The sequence below is a fragment of the Pelodiscus sinensis genome, chromosome 1 (genome assembly GCF_049634645.1).
Source record: "Pelodiscus sinensis isolate JC-2024 chromosome 1, ASM4963464v1, whole genome shotgun sequence".
Lineage (NCBI taxonomy): Eukaryota > Metazoa > Chordata > Testudines > Trionychidae > Pelodiscus > Pelodiscus sinensis.
The window spans coordinates 80,648,992-80,664,024 of record NC_134711.1 but is presented as its reverse complement, the minus strand read 5'-3'; the positions used below and the strand labels follow the sequence as shown (position 1 = coordinate 80,664,024).

The window sequence follows — 15,033 nt, the reverse complement described above, 5'->3', positions numbered from 1 at the left end:
TGAACTAACATTATTCCTCATTCGAACTAATGCGTCCTGGCGCGCACTTTCACTTTTGAAACAGCTGTTGAGTGGAGTAACATGCCGGCAAGATCATGCTAATGAAGTGCGGGATATTTAAATCCCCGCTTCATTGACTATTTCGAATGCCTACATTTGCATCCCAAGTTCGAACTAGGGTGCAAGTGTAGACATACCCTTAGACACATCAAAAGTGCAAATGAAGCCAGGATTTAAATATCTCGCACTTCATTTGCATAATGGTGGCTGAAATGGGACTTTTCGGGGGGGAAAAAAAGGCAGTTTAGATGGTACATTTTCCACAGAATTGCCCCGTTTCTGTACTCCTCAAAAAATGAGGAGTACAGGATCTTTCAAAACAGAGCATTTCTGTGGAAAATGCCCCGTCTAAACGGCTGGTTTTTTTCGAAAAGCCCTGTTTTGAAAAAAGCGGTGGCCGCCATTATGCGAATGAAGCACGGGATATTTAAATCCAAACTTCATTTTCACTTTCGATGTGTCTAACTTACATCCCTCTGACAACAGAGGGGTGTAGTTTAGACACACCCTAGGACAGTGGTTCTTGAAGGACTGTGAGCTCAGTTCCCGCCCCCTGCAGCAGGGAGCCTGTGCTGGTGCTCCAGTGCCCCTCCCTTCGCCGGGATTGGAGCACCAGCATTGGCTTCCCATTGCGGGGGAGGGGGAGCCTTGCAGGACGGATCCAGCTTGTGGGGGAGGAAAGCAACTCCACATGCTGCTGCTCCCCCTCCCCTCCTGCTAGGTGAATGGCAGTGCAGGAAACTGCTTACCTGGAGACAGTGGGAGGTGGTGCGTGGGAGTGGTGGGAGGCACGGAGACAGGTAAGCACCCCCCCATCCTTCTTATGCTCAGACTCTGCACCCCCATCCCCATCATGCAGCCCCTTCTTCCAAGACCCTGCTCCCCACCCTACTTCTGCACCCTACCTCCCACCCGGACCCCAGTCCTCCCAGACCCTTCTGCACCCATTTTGTCATAAGAACATAAGAACAGCCATACTGGGTCAAACCAAAGGTGCATCTAGCCCAGTATCCTGTCTGCTGACACTGACCAATACCGGATGTTGCAGAGGGAGGTAACACAACATGTAATCCTCATGTTTTTTCTCCCCTTTCACCCACCTCCAGAGAAATAGAGGCTAGGGACACCATTCCTACCCATCCTGGCTATCAGCCATTGATGGACCTAACCTCCATGAATCTATCTAGCTCTTTTTTGAACCCTGTTAAAGTCATAGTCTTCATCTCTAGCAAGGAGTTCCACAGATTGACTGTGCTGCGTGAAGAAAAACTTCCTTTTGTTTGTTTTAAACCTGCTGCCTATTAATTTCATTTGGTGACCCCTAGTTCTTACACTGTGGGAATAAGTAAATAACTTTTCCTTATTCACTTTTTCCACACCAGTCTTGATTTTATAGACCACTATTATAACCCCATTAGTATCCTCTTTTCTAAGGTGAAAAGTCCAAGTCTTTTTAATCTGTCTTCATATGGTGCCCGTTCCAAATCCTTAATCGCCTTTGTTGCCCTTCTCTGACCTTCTCCAATGCCAATATATCTTTTTTGAGATGAGACGACCACATATGTACCAGTATTCAAGATGTGAACATACCATGGTTTTATATAGAGGCAATAAGATATTCTCTATCTTATTCTGTATCCCTTTTTTAAATGTTTCCTAACATTCTGTTTGCTCTTTTGACTGCTACTGCACATTGAGTGGACGTTTTCAGAGAAATATCCACAATGACTCCAAAATCTCTCTTTTGAGTAGTTGTAGCTAAATTAGTCCTCATCATATTGTTTGTATAGTTGGGATTCTTTTTTCTAATGTGCATTACTTAACATTTATCAACATTGAATTTCATTTGCCATTTTGTTTCCCAGTCACTTAGTTTGGTGAGATCTTCACAGTCTGCTTTACTCTTAACTATCTTGTGCAGCTTGGTATCATCTTCAAATTTTGCCATCTCACTGTTTACCCTTTTCTCTAGATCATTTATAAATAAGTTGAATATCATCATGGTTGGTTGGCTGGTGATCCACAGAAAGATCTGCAATAAGCATGGTGAGCCATGGGCCAAAACGTTTGAGAACCACTGTTCTGTTTCTCCACAGGATTTCTGCCTGTGGGAACAGCACCTTTGAACATGCCCTAGATAACTCTGATATAGTCTTCAGCTGTTGGTTTCATTCTCAACCACCCCCTGATAATTTCTTTTAGAATGTGTTCATAAGCTCTTTCAAGATCAATGAATACCACGAGCAATATTTTCTACTTTTCTCTCTACTGTTTCACAAGCAACCCTAATGCAAAGAAAGTATCCATTGTTGACTTGCCTGGTATGAATCCAAACTGGTTGTCACTGACCTTTACTTCTCTTCATAATCGCTTATCTGCAATTTTCTCCCAGATCTCCACTGTGAGCCGCTTTAATACTGTAACAAATACATGGCTACTAGGCTGTGATGGCTATCACTATGCTGCACTGTATGGCGGAAGCACCTGCTGTTGTATATAAAGGAGAATCTCCGTTAATTCCCTGCAGAATAGGGCTTAATGTGACCACAGTTTGGGCCTTCTGAGTCTGTTGACTAGAAGGCAGTGGTAGGTATTCACACTAATTGATTTGTTACTGCATGGAAGAAAAAACAAAAATGGATCAGTTTACTACAGTACAAACTGTATTTTGCATATATCTTATAAACGTCAATCATATCTCAACGAGGGACAAAGAAGAAACTTTCATACACAAGGCTTCAGAAAACCGAGGGAATTAATCAATGTATTAATTAGCGTTGGGGATACATGTGACACCAACGTTTGGAAAATAAGTGCGGTTCTGTGTTTGATTAGAATCTATTTATCATGTTTAGCATATGAGCTGTTGTCCAATCCACTTTGTTAGAACCTGACAAGAAAAAGACACCTAAGAACTAGTGATAGGTCCAGCTGCTTCTCACTGCAACTGTTTCTCTTCAGTCAAAGAAGGGAAAACTGACAGCATGATCTTCATGCAAATATATTTGAAGAGGTTAGTGCCTTTGTTATTATGCTGAGTGTCTGGCTCTTAGACAATTAAAATGCTAGATTTGGTATTGGCTTTACCGTACTCTGAACCAAGTATAAAAGTCTCAGAGGGGTAGCCATGTTTGTTTGTAACTTTACAAAAATGAGTAGCCCTGTGGCATGTTAGCCCTGATCTACACTAGGACTTAATTTTGAAGTAACCCCCCAAGGTCGAATTCATAAGCAGAGCATTGACACTACCAAGCCTGTTGTTTCGAAATATTAGGCCGCTTAATTCGAAATTTGTACTCTTGCTTTTCATCAGGAATAATGCTAATTCCAAAATAGTTATTTTAAAATAATGATAGTGTGGACATTCCAGTACCACTATTTTGAAATAACTATTCCCCAGAGTAATTCAAACTCATTACTCCCCAGTGTTTCCTGGGGCTCTAAGTCCGAGGTAGTGCATCCACATTAACAGAGCCTGCCTGGAACTAATTTCAAGGCTTCCCTGTAGTGTGGACACGCTAATTTGAAGTTGTTAAATCAGGAATTAAGTCAAATTCAGTACAGGCAGTCCCCGGGTTACGTACAAGATAGGGACTGTAGGTTTGTTCTTAAGCTGAATCTGTATGTAAGTCGGAACTGGCGTCCAGATTCAGCCGCTGCTGAAACTGACCGCCAGTTCTGACTTACATACAGATTCAACTTAAGAACCCCAGGCTTCCCCAAGTCAGCTGCTGCTGAAACTGATGAGCGCTGATTCCAGGAAGCCTGGGGCAGAGCAACTCTGCCTCGGGCTTCCTGTAGTCAGCGCTGGTCAGTTTCAGCAGCAGCTGACTTCGGGACGCCTGGGGCAGAGCAGCTGGGGTGCTGCTGGGTTGCTCCAGTAGCACCCCTCGGCACTACTGGACCAACCCAGCAGCACCCCAGCTGCTCTGCCCCAGGCGTCCTGATTCAGCCACTGCTGAAACTGACCAGCAGCGGCTGAATCAGGACCTGGGGCAGAGCAGCTGGGGTGCTGCCGGGTTGGTTCAGTAGTGCCCAGAGCGGGTGCTGCAGGACCAATCCGCAGCGCCCCAGCTGCTCTGCTCCAGGGTCCAAAACAAAAGCCTGGTCTGCTGGGGGGGGGGCACACTATCCACGCCCCCCCCCCCCCCAGCAGACCAGGGACACGGGAAGCAGAGCAGCAGCGGCAGCGGGGTGCCGCGCCTCTGAGGCGTTGCTCTGTCAAAGTCTCAGAGGCGCGGGACCCCTCCCCCCCGCGGCTGCGGCTTCAGTCCCGGTGCCTGTGGTCTGCTGCTCTGGCAAAGCCTCAGAAGCGTGGGAACCCGCCCGCTGCTGCCGCTTGAGTCCCCGTGCCTGTGGTCTGCTGGGGACCGTCCCCAGCAGACCACAGGCACCGGGTCCCAAGCGGCAGCAGCAGCGGTTCCCGCGCTTCTGAGGCTTTGCTCTGGCAAAGCCTCAGAAGTGCAGGAACCCGCCCGGTGCCCCTGGTCTGCTGGAGACGGTCTCCAGCAGACCAGGGGCACCGGAGCAGCTTACGAACGGGGCTTTCTCGCCCTGGAGCTCACAGGTAGCAATCCGCTACCTCGACCTCCGGGGCGAGAAAGCCCCGTTCGTAAGTGCGGATCCGACATAAGTCGGATCCGCGTAAGTCGGGGACTGCCTGTAATTTCAAAATAGTTTCCTAGTGTAGACATGGACTTAGAGTCTTCAAAAATATATATAGAATCGTGAGCTTTCATGAATAAAACCTGTCTCAACTCATCTGATGAAGTGGATTTACCAATGAAAGCTAATTATTCTATATATTTTTGTTAATCTCTAAAGTGCCACAGACCACTCATTGTGAAAAAGTAAAGTTCAATATTAAATCCTCAAAATTTTGCAAAGAATTAGAGATTAAAACTCCAGGATGGAATACTTTTCTGCTTATTTAAAAAACAATGAGTAGTCCTGTGGCACGTTAGAGACTAGCAAAATATATATATTTATACCGTTCTTGTTCTGATCTGGTACTGCTCTCCCAATTAGTTTTGGGGGCAAAGTCAAACATAAACACACAAAACCAAAGGAAGGATCTACAAAGAGGGGTTATAGTTGTTTAGAATTCATTATATCCCTGAGAAGAACTGAATGTCCATAACCCTATTTTCACCTGTGGGTTTTATCAGGTAGCTTCAAAAAAATACCAGACACACTTGATCTCAGATGGGTGGGGGACACTGGCTGGGAGGGGAGTGGGGCTGGCCGGGAGGATGTGTGTTTGGGGGATGAAACCGGCTGGTGGGAAGCAGGGCTGGTGAGGGCAGGGGGTCGGGGGCAGGGGAGCTGGCCGGAGGAGATCGGGGGGAGGAGGAGGAGGAGAGAACTGGCCGACGGGAAGCGGGGCTGGCCGGGAGAGAGTCAGGGGGAGCAGGGCTGGCCGGGGGGAGAGCGGGGGAGAGAATCTGCTGGTGGGAAGCGAGACTGACCCAGGTGCACACAGATCCCAGGGAGCTACCTGTCCCATGCACGGTCCTGGTGAAGTATGAGTGAATCCAGCCCAGGGGATTCCATCCTGCCCCAGCCCCTCCTCCCCCCACCCCCGGTTGCGTAGTTGCATACTGCCTGGCTGGTGTAGATACTCACGCAGCGTGAACGTGTCTACCAGCCAGGCAGTATACAACTACGTACTGATACTCCTAATAATAATAAAACATACCTAATTAGAAAATACTCGACATTTTATATGTCCGGTATTTTCTTAATTTTTTTTCTGGACAGAATCCTCAAATACCGGACTGTCTGGTTCAAAACGACACCTGGCAACCCTAGGTGAAAATGTTACACAGCTCTGCCTCTGTGCTGGTCCAGAGGATACGAGATAGTACAGCTCTGCTCTTAAGCTATAACTGCTGTTTTTTATGTCTTTAGCTCTGGAGATTCCCGGGTTCAGTCCCCAGTGTATGAGCCAAGATGGCAAATCATTGTTCTGTGCACATGCAGACTTTCTCCAATGAGTGGCTCTCTGATTTTCCAATCAATAGATGTTACTCTGGGTCACAAGCAGTGTGACTTAGTCTGTCTCAGTGGGAGTTATATCAGTTTAGTGCCGAGTCTGGGTGAAAGCAAACAGGAACAGTTGTATAAATTCTCTCTCTGTTGGCTGGACCAATTCCTTTGATCTTCAGATCTCCTTTTGGACACCTATGTAGACAGCAACCTTCTCTCTATGCTGAGACTAACAAGATGGTTTATTAGATGATGAGCTTTCGTGGGCCAGGAAGTGGGTCTGGCCCACGAAAGCTCATCATCTAATAAACCATCTTGTTAATCTTTAAAGTGCTACATTGTCCTGCATTTTGCTTCAACTACCCCAGACTAACACGGCTACATTTCTATCACTATTCTCTATGCTGAGAGGAATGGTCAGTCCAACTAGTTTCAGATGTGCTACCATCCACTCTGTCTTGAGCAACAGCTTGAGCTGTTGCAGATTACGGTTAAGATAATTTGTTCCTTGAACTTCTTCTCCCCCCTCAAAAATCCACCATGGATATTAGCTTAAATACAGCTACTGTGGTGAACTCTAGCATAGACACTTGGCTAACTGTTTTAAAATCCATGGCCGCAAGAGACTCTTGAAAGACTTCTAGGCTGCAAGTCAGTTTTTTTTATTACAAGGAAAAAAGAAGAAACATTATATAAAAAACAAACAAACAAAAAAAAAACAGGACAAAGGGTGGGGCTCAAGAAAACAAAAGAGAACACAAAAATGAAAGAAGTGAGCGGTGGATAAAGGGGGACCAAAGAGCCAGTCCAGCAAAGATTGAGATAATATAGCTGTTCTGAAAAATTCTGAATGAATCTTGATCAGTAAAGGCAGGTTGCAAAGTTTGCTTACTCCTATTCAAATTACATAGTTCCTCAGCTGGTGCAAACTGAAGGAGCTCAACTGAATGCAAATTAGCATTCCACTGGCTGAGGATTTATGTTTACACAGCAAGGAAATGATAAAGTCTGCAATGTGCCTTAAATTGTACATGTTTAACATCACCGCAAGGGAACTATGCTGATCTGATCCTTGGCAAAGTAATACTGTTGACTTTGTCACATGGTCCTTGTGAATTCAGCAATACTGGCTTGGCAGCCTCCACCAGAAATTGCTTCTCTCTGCTTGACACATTTTATATGGCTGACATTTCCTTTTCATCCCAACAAAGCATTGTATAAAATATTAACTGTTTTTGTTATGGAATGGATTTAAGCTGAAACGGATGTTTGTCTGTAAAGCAAATGAAATGTCCCCTGTTCCCTTTGATAAGAACAGTCTTTCATCAAAAAATCTCTCCTTTGGAGATTTTTCTCATCCTGATCCATGAGGCTTTATGGGTGTAATTGAAACACACAAACCACTCCTCACAAAATGAGATAGCTAGAAGATTATGTAAGTAAAATTTCAGTTTGGTTTCTGATAAGTGAATTTCAGTGAAGATTCATCTGAATTATTAACTTTCTAAACCTAGATTTTATAGACATTTGTTGGTGTTTTAACAAACTTATGGCCTCTGAGGATTTCATAGTTATCACTATCCTGCATATGTTGGCAACTCAGTAATGGGGTAGAAACAAAATTTCCCTGCTGCACAGGGCCCTGTTACTTGAGTTAAAGGAAGAAACTTTGCTAGCAGGATAGAATCTATTACATAGATGATTATCTCTGCTTCTGCCAAGAAGACGACAATGGTATCTCTCTTCCCCCCCCCCCCATACACACACTGCACTATATAATAACGAGAATGGTTTTACCCCTGAACTATTTGATAAGAAGTAGGGACATGCTTGTGAAAAACTGTATTTGAAATAATATGGGTACTTTTAATGTAAGCAGCTACTTTGGGACATCTTGGAGGGTTTGGTTTTGTTTTAAATTTTGAAGTCATTTGAATGTTGCTAGCATTTTGAGCATGTCATATTTTATTGTTATCTGGATTTCTTGTATAGGAATTTGACTCCATTTTATTAAGAGTGAGTAGATCAATTTTAATCATTTAGGTTCACTTTATTGCTAAATGTTAAAGAGATAAACAAGAAGTCCTGTGGCACCTTATAGACTAACAGATTTATTGGAGCATAAGCTTTTGTGGGCAAAGACCAACTTCGTCAGATGCATGTAGTGGAAATTCCAGAGGCAGGTATAAATATACAGGCATAAGAAAAGAGTTCCAATCAAGAGTAAGGGTAGAGATAATGAGGTCAATTCAGTCAGGGAGGATGAGGCCCACCTCTAGCAGCTGATGTGGAGGTGTGAACACCAAGAGAGGAGAAACTGCTTTTGTAATTAGCTAGCCATTCACAAAGCCGTTATCTCTAGCCTTACTCTTGATTGGAACTCTTTTCTTATGCCTGCATATTTATATCTGTCTCTGGAATTTCCACGACATGCATCTGATGAAGTGGGTCTTTGCCCACGAAAGCTTATGCTCCAATAAATCTGTTAGTCTATAAGGTGCCACAGGACTTCTCGTTCTTGCAGATTGACTAACACAGCTACCCCTCTGATACTTATATCTTTGCCTTGCATAGTGACAAAGGTAGTTAACCTTTTCAAAGAAGATAGAACTTGGCATATTTTTAATGGTAGAGTTCATAGTATGAGCAGAAAGAAAATACTTTGAAAAGGAGAGCATCTGTCTGGACTATGGCTGATGACAGAACTCCAGAGACTATGCATAGTATGTTAGATTAAAAATTGATCCTAGTGATAGGGTGATTCCTATGTTTTCGAGGTTGCTACTGATCAAGTGTTCTCCTGTAGTATTTTACATACAGAATCCTTTGGGTTCATTTCTTCATTCCACAAGCCTAGACTGAACTTTCTTTAACAGCTTAATGATGATTCTAGGAGAGAAATGCTGGCTTATCCGTTTTCAAATCCTCTGCTTATGTTTCTGGCCAGGTTTAAAGATACTGAGTACCCACTGGTTCAGCTGGCTTCAACAGGCTCTACGGATTCTCAGCATCTCAGAAATCAAGCCATGCACCCTTCCCTGCACCTGCTCCCAGAGAAGTGTTCACCACTGTAGTTTTGCCCATTCCATTTATTTCTATTTTAGAAGCACTCAGTCCCTAAACCGGATGACAAGACTCAAAACCATGTAGCTTTCTTGTTAGCAAGTGTTTCCTTGATCTGTCAGAGCATTGTAATTTCTGACACCTAAACTGTGATCTGCTTCCAGCCTAATTGTACCATCAATATACACCCACGGCTTATTTTTTCAAATGCATTTGAAGTCTTTGCAATTTCTTAAGAGAAAGATGAAACTTCCATTTTAAAGTAGGCACTGTTTTTAGCATTTTTTCTTTAGTCTAAAACCATGCACACTCATTTTCTGCCTCTCTCATCTGCACTTGCAAAAAGGGACTAAGCACATGTTGCAGGGAATATAGAGAGTGTATGTGAAAAGGCAATGAGATGATGAAGTTTCCTTATTTTGTTTCAGAGAGTTCTGTTTTGACATGAAATTTTAATAATATTATTTTAGTTGTATTTGAAAAAATGAATTCAGTTGAAACTAGTTTGGTTCCATGTTCCAGAGGTAATTATTATGACTGCTGTAATCTTTGGGAGGAGGGGGCAGTGTAACTTAAGTACAGTATTCAATTAACATTACACAGACCTTGGTGCTTGCATAGACCTTCTTCTAGGATCTGTGCCTGACTTGAATGGTGGTCTGTGTGGCTGAAAGTCAGTTGCAGGTTTAGGGCGTAAGAGACAGGGTGTAATACAAAGCTTTGTGCTCCAGGTGTCTCTGAGCAGGACTCTGAACACTGTGCTGTTACATTGTCCCCTTTCATAGAGGCCTGCCATGCTCAGTAGGGGTGCGTTAGGCTATGATGCTTACTTTTTTTGACCTTGTGCAGCAAACAATTGGCACAGAATTGAGCATAAGTCTGCTTTCGCCACCCCCTGGGGAGAGACCATAGTGGAAGGTGGGTTGACTGAGAGAGAAGGTCAAGAAACCGCGATTTGTCTGCAAGGTCTACAAATTCTAGACCGTGCTAGTCTATTGTCATATCCAGAAGAGATTCAATGTACAAAAGTAGTAATCCAAGTTTATAACGTCAGCTGGTACATCTGGTTTGTGTGTGTATCTTATATTGCTAGCTCTTTGGGATTTTTGTCTTGTACAGAACCACAAATCCATTCCCTCCAAACCCCACTGCAATCTGTAGAAAGTTGTTCCTTTATTGCAAAGGGGTTTGGATCAGATCTTTAGTGCACTAATGGCACAAGACAAATAAACAGCAACACTGTTAACCTGTTGGGAGGTTTGAAAGGCTGGGAAAAGGTCTACCAATTGATCAGTGGATGAGGAGTTGGCTTCCAGGAAAATCCATGGAGCACTAGATTGAGGGCAACGGCTAGTACCTTAAAATAGGAAAAGGAGAGATTTCAGAACAACGTTGGCAGGTAGAATATATGTTACTTTGCTACAAGACCTCCTACAAGGAAAGTCCTCTCCTGCCTAAGAGTGTGAGGTTTGATTCGACAGCCCAACTTGCTTCCTGTGGGATGGGGAAATGTTACAGTGATACCATGCTTGCTTGGAGTCTTTCCATTACCTTCAGTGGGCTTTGGCTCTGGCCTTTAAACTTTAAAATCTACTGTTTTGCCTGTACCGTAGTTTACAAACATTCCTGTATCTCAGACGTGGTCCGTAACAACCACCTGACTGCCAGAGCAAGAGGTGGATAATAGAAAGAAGGTGAAAGGTTGGGAAATTGTCCATAAGAGGATTTGGCTCTGCAAAGGGAATTATAGAAGGAAGTGTTGGCAGATCTCTGGTAGACACATGAAAATGTCAAAAAAATCCATGGAAAGGCCCATACTTAAAATACTGTACTTTGTTATTGGCCTGATTAGACTCAGCCCTTCACGCTCTATCATTAATGCATTACAGGCTCTTCAAAAAGGGAAGGAAGGGCTGTCATAGCACAGAAAGGTGGGGAAAGAAGCTGGCAGTTGATCTGAGCATCCACTGGTGCAAAGACAAATGTGAGTAACTACACAGTTCACCGTGTAATATTGGGGAACTCTCTCTGCTAGTTGCCAGGCTCAGCAGCAGAAACACTGAATTAGTTACTGACCTACAGACACATTATGCACCGGTAATTCATCTGATCGCGTGTGCTGACTGGCACGTAGGAGACTGTGTAGAGTTTAACCTGATAGTAAACCTTTGACATGCTGTTGCTTCTAAAAAAAACTGACACCATTTTGTTTTATTGATTGGACATGATTTTTTGGTTTGTGTTCAGGTCTAAGTTATTCACAACCGAATTCAACTTGAGCTCTGTTGCCATCAGACCCTTCTATTTGTCACTTTGGTTTCTGATGGGTAAGAGTGAGGAACAACATGAGACAGGATGTGCAGTTGCTATGAGATACCTGAAGGCCTCAGGTGCGTGGAGAAACGCAAAGGCCAAGTGCGTCCAGTGCCTGTCGAGAAGTGTGGTTCACTAGCTGAGAGCAAACCTTGAAGTGTGATTTTTCTACTGTGGAAATGCACGTTTGATTTGTGTCTTAAAGGAACCAGGGAACTCTAAGGTGCTAAATTCTTCAGCGTCAGACCATCTTCAGCTTTGGGTGCAATATTTGTTTTGCGAGCTTCCTGAAATAGCTGGGGCCTGGACTAAAATCACTCTGACATGCAAGAGAAACACCAGCTGTTTGGGGGAGGGGGTGGAAACCTGCTGTGAATAATCTAGAAAAGGGATTTTCCACCAGTCAATAAGTAATTCCCTTGGGTTGCTGTGAGTAGCATTAGTCTAAAATAAGGCTGCCTCAGACACCTCCCTCAGCACATGCTGCAACCCCCCTCCTCAGTCAAAAAAAAAAAAGTGTGGATGATTTCAGCAGGCACTGACAGAGAAGATAATAAGCATTTAATGAGCACTTCCCATTTTCAAAAGGCATTCACTGAGAAAACACAAGCACAACCAATCCTTACCTGGATTGTGTGTGAAATATGCAAGGATAGTGCTGCTCCCCTCATTTTCAGGTGATGAAATCAGGGACACTGGAACAGTTTATTTCCTGAGAGTGCTAAGAACCATTGTAAGGAGCTATAAAACCCATATGATAGCAAGCAAGTCAAGCTGGGGGCGGGGCAGCACCATTCATTCCAGCACCTATGGATGGAACTGAGTTAGGGAGATGAAGGGACTTGGTGAAATTAGCAGTGACAGAGACAAGAGTAAAATGTACGCATCCCTGACCTCCCAGCTGAGCACACTGCTCCTAAGAGTCCCGTGTTTCTTTAGAAATTGCCTTGGGAGTTAAATATATTTTTAAAATAAAGTTTCCTGATTTTTATTGTGCTATGTCCTTATGCACCAGAGGAGGCCATTGTCACCAGCAATTGCTAATCTCCTCCCCCTGTATTTGTTTAATAACAGTTTGGGCTGGAATCTCTGACAGGCTTTGCCCATTCTCTAAATTAGGTTAATTTACCAAGTCCCATTTTAGGCTAAGGTTTGGTTTAGATTCTCAGGTGGAGAAGCAGATTCTGGTGTCACTGTAATACCGTATACTCACTGTTATAAAGTGTTTCGAGAGCCTCAGACAGAGACATTAGGCAGAAATGGAAGGAAGTGTCTATGTTCAGATCCAGATTAGATTTAGGCTGTGTTCAAAGCCTAGCCAGGGCTAGAGTTGGGATTTTATGGCGCAGAATCTTCAATAATTGTGTGATTGTTGATCTGAAAGCTCAACAATATAAATCTACCAAGATCTCTCTAGTTTGGGAATGTTTTCTTTTATCTTAATCATTGAAATTATGTGAGTGTTTCACCATTGAGTTCTGCATCTGAACCAAATCTGGAAACCAGCAGCATTAGATCAAATCTACACTTACAAATATAGGGCTGGGATCAGATCTGGGGATTTCCCAGCCTGCTTTTGGAATTCAAAGAGAGGCACAAATGGCAACTTCACAGCTGAAGCAACCTCTAAGGCTCCAGCAATGCAGAGTGATGTTGTTTTTTTTCTTCACCTGGCAAGGAAACTTACGGACATTTTCAATTTTTGCTTCATTTAGAAAACAAAAACCTCACCTAGAGTATTTCTGTTGGAAAAGATGCAAACTCTGCTAAGTCACCAAATAAATCAGGGTATGTCTAGACTACCTGCCTCTGCCGGCAGAGGCATATAAATTAGACTACCCAACATAGTCAATGAAGCGGGGATTTAAATATCCTCCGCTTCATTAAAATAAAAATGGCCGCCGGGCTGTGCCGGCTCAGCTGATCGCCGGCACAATGCAGCAGTCAAGATGCGGCTCAGTTGGCAAGGAAAGCCTTTGCCGACTGATCCTGTAAACCTCGTTTCATGAGGCATAAGGGATCAGTCAGCAAAGGCTTCCCCTGTTGACCAATCTGCGCCTTGACTGCCGTGTTGTGCCAACGATCAGCTGAGCCAGCACAGCGCGGTGGCCATTTTTATGTAATGAAGTGGGGGATATTTAACTCCCCCCTTCATTGACTATGTCGGGTAGTCTAATTTACATGCCTTTGCAGGCAGAGGGATGTAGTCTAGACATACCCTCAGAGCCCACCAAGTGTTTGTTTGGGATCTGTATAAGTTTTAGTGTGATCAGGAATACCCCTAAATAAATGATGTGGGTATTATTGGAGGTTATTTGCTGAGCTACAGGGCAATTGCACTTGCAGAGAAATTAAGTTTATTTATTCTGCACTAAAGGTGCTCAGTGGTTAGCCTAACACTGCCAGGGCCCTTTATTGCTTCTGTTACTGTTGTCATTGCATGAACTAATTTCTCAAGAACTTGGCCTCACGATTCTTGTAGGCGCCTGTTTTGTGGCAGGGTGTGAAAGGCAGCATTCCAGGTGGTAATACAGTGCCCAGCTGTTTGCTTCTGGTTGACGGTCCGCCTGCTATGGTGGATTTGGGCTGTTTCTGTCGACGGAGCCATGTAGATTTGTTTGTTTGGCAAAGGGAAATGAAGCCGCGATTTAAATAATCGCGGCTTCATTTACATGTAAATGGCTGCCCCGCTCTGCCGATCAGCTGTTTGTCGGCAGATCAGGGCAGTCTGGATGCTCCCCTGTCGACATGAAAGCCCTTTATCGACCTCCCCGGTAAACCTCATCCTACGAGGCATAACGGGGAGGTCGATAAAGGGCTTTCAGGTCGGTGCGGGAACATCCAGACTAGCATGCTGAGCTGACAAACAGCTGATCAGCTGTTTGTTGGCTCAGCACAGCAGCCATTTAAATGTAAATGAAGTCGCGATTATTTAAATCGCAGCTTCATTTCCCTCTGCTGATCAGCCTAATCTACATGGCTCCATCGACAGAGCCATGTAGTTTAGACACACCCCTATAGTATGAAGATCAAGGATTCAGGAATGAGAGAGGATGAATTTGTCAGGTAGCATTGCTAGGCATCTGATTTTTGGCTGGAACACCTGATCAAAACTGCTGACCAGGCCGTTAAAAGTCCTGTTGGTGGCACAGGGGGCTGAGGCAGGCTCCTTGCACAGCACTGCATGGCTCCCAGAAACAGCCAGCATGTCCCTGCAGCCCAGGAGGCTCCGCTTGCGGCTCCTTCTCAGAGCATTGGCTCTGCAGCTCCCATTGACTGGGAATGGTGGTCACTGGGAGCTGCAGGGATGGCACCTGTGGGTGAGGGCAGTGCGCAAAGCCCCCAGGGGGTCACAGGGACATATTGGCAGCTTCTGGGAGCCACCTGACGTGAGTGCTGCCTGGAGCCTGCACCACCTCCCATGCTCTGAACCACTTAGCCCCAGCCTGGAGCCTGCTCCTGCACCCCCAAATCCCTCATCCTCACACCAGAGCCATCACTCCCCCATGCACCCAACTGCCTTCCCTAGCTTGGATCTCCCTTCTGCGCCCTGAACTCCTCATTTATGTTCCCACCCTGGAGCCCACACCCCCAATCAGAAACCTCACC

General features: G+C 44.5%; 1 protein-coding gene across 3 annotated transcripts in view; it reads left to right on the top strand.

Moving 5' to 3' along the window:
• TMCC3 (transmembrane and coiled-coil domain family 3) overlaps positions 1–15,033 on the top strand; it is a 231,620-nt gene that overhangs the window by 31,379 nt on the left and 185,208 nt on the right. The window contains exon 1 of one of the 3 annotated variants that reach the window (XM_006118309.4): positions 9,787–11,095. The exons of the other annotated variants lie outside the window; for them this stretch is intronic. The gene's annotated coding sequence lies outside the window, so the exon portion shown is untranslated. Of the gene's footprint in view, positions 1–9,786; positions 11,096–15,033 lie in introns of those variants that run through there. 3 annotated transcript variants of the gene reach the window in all.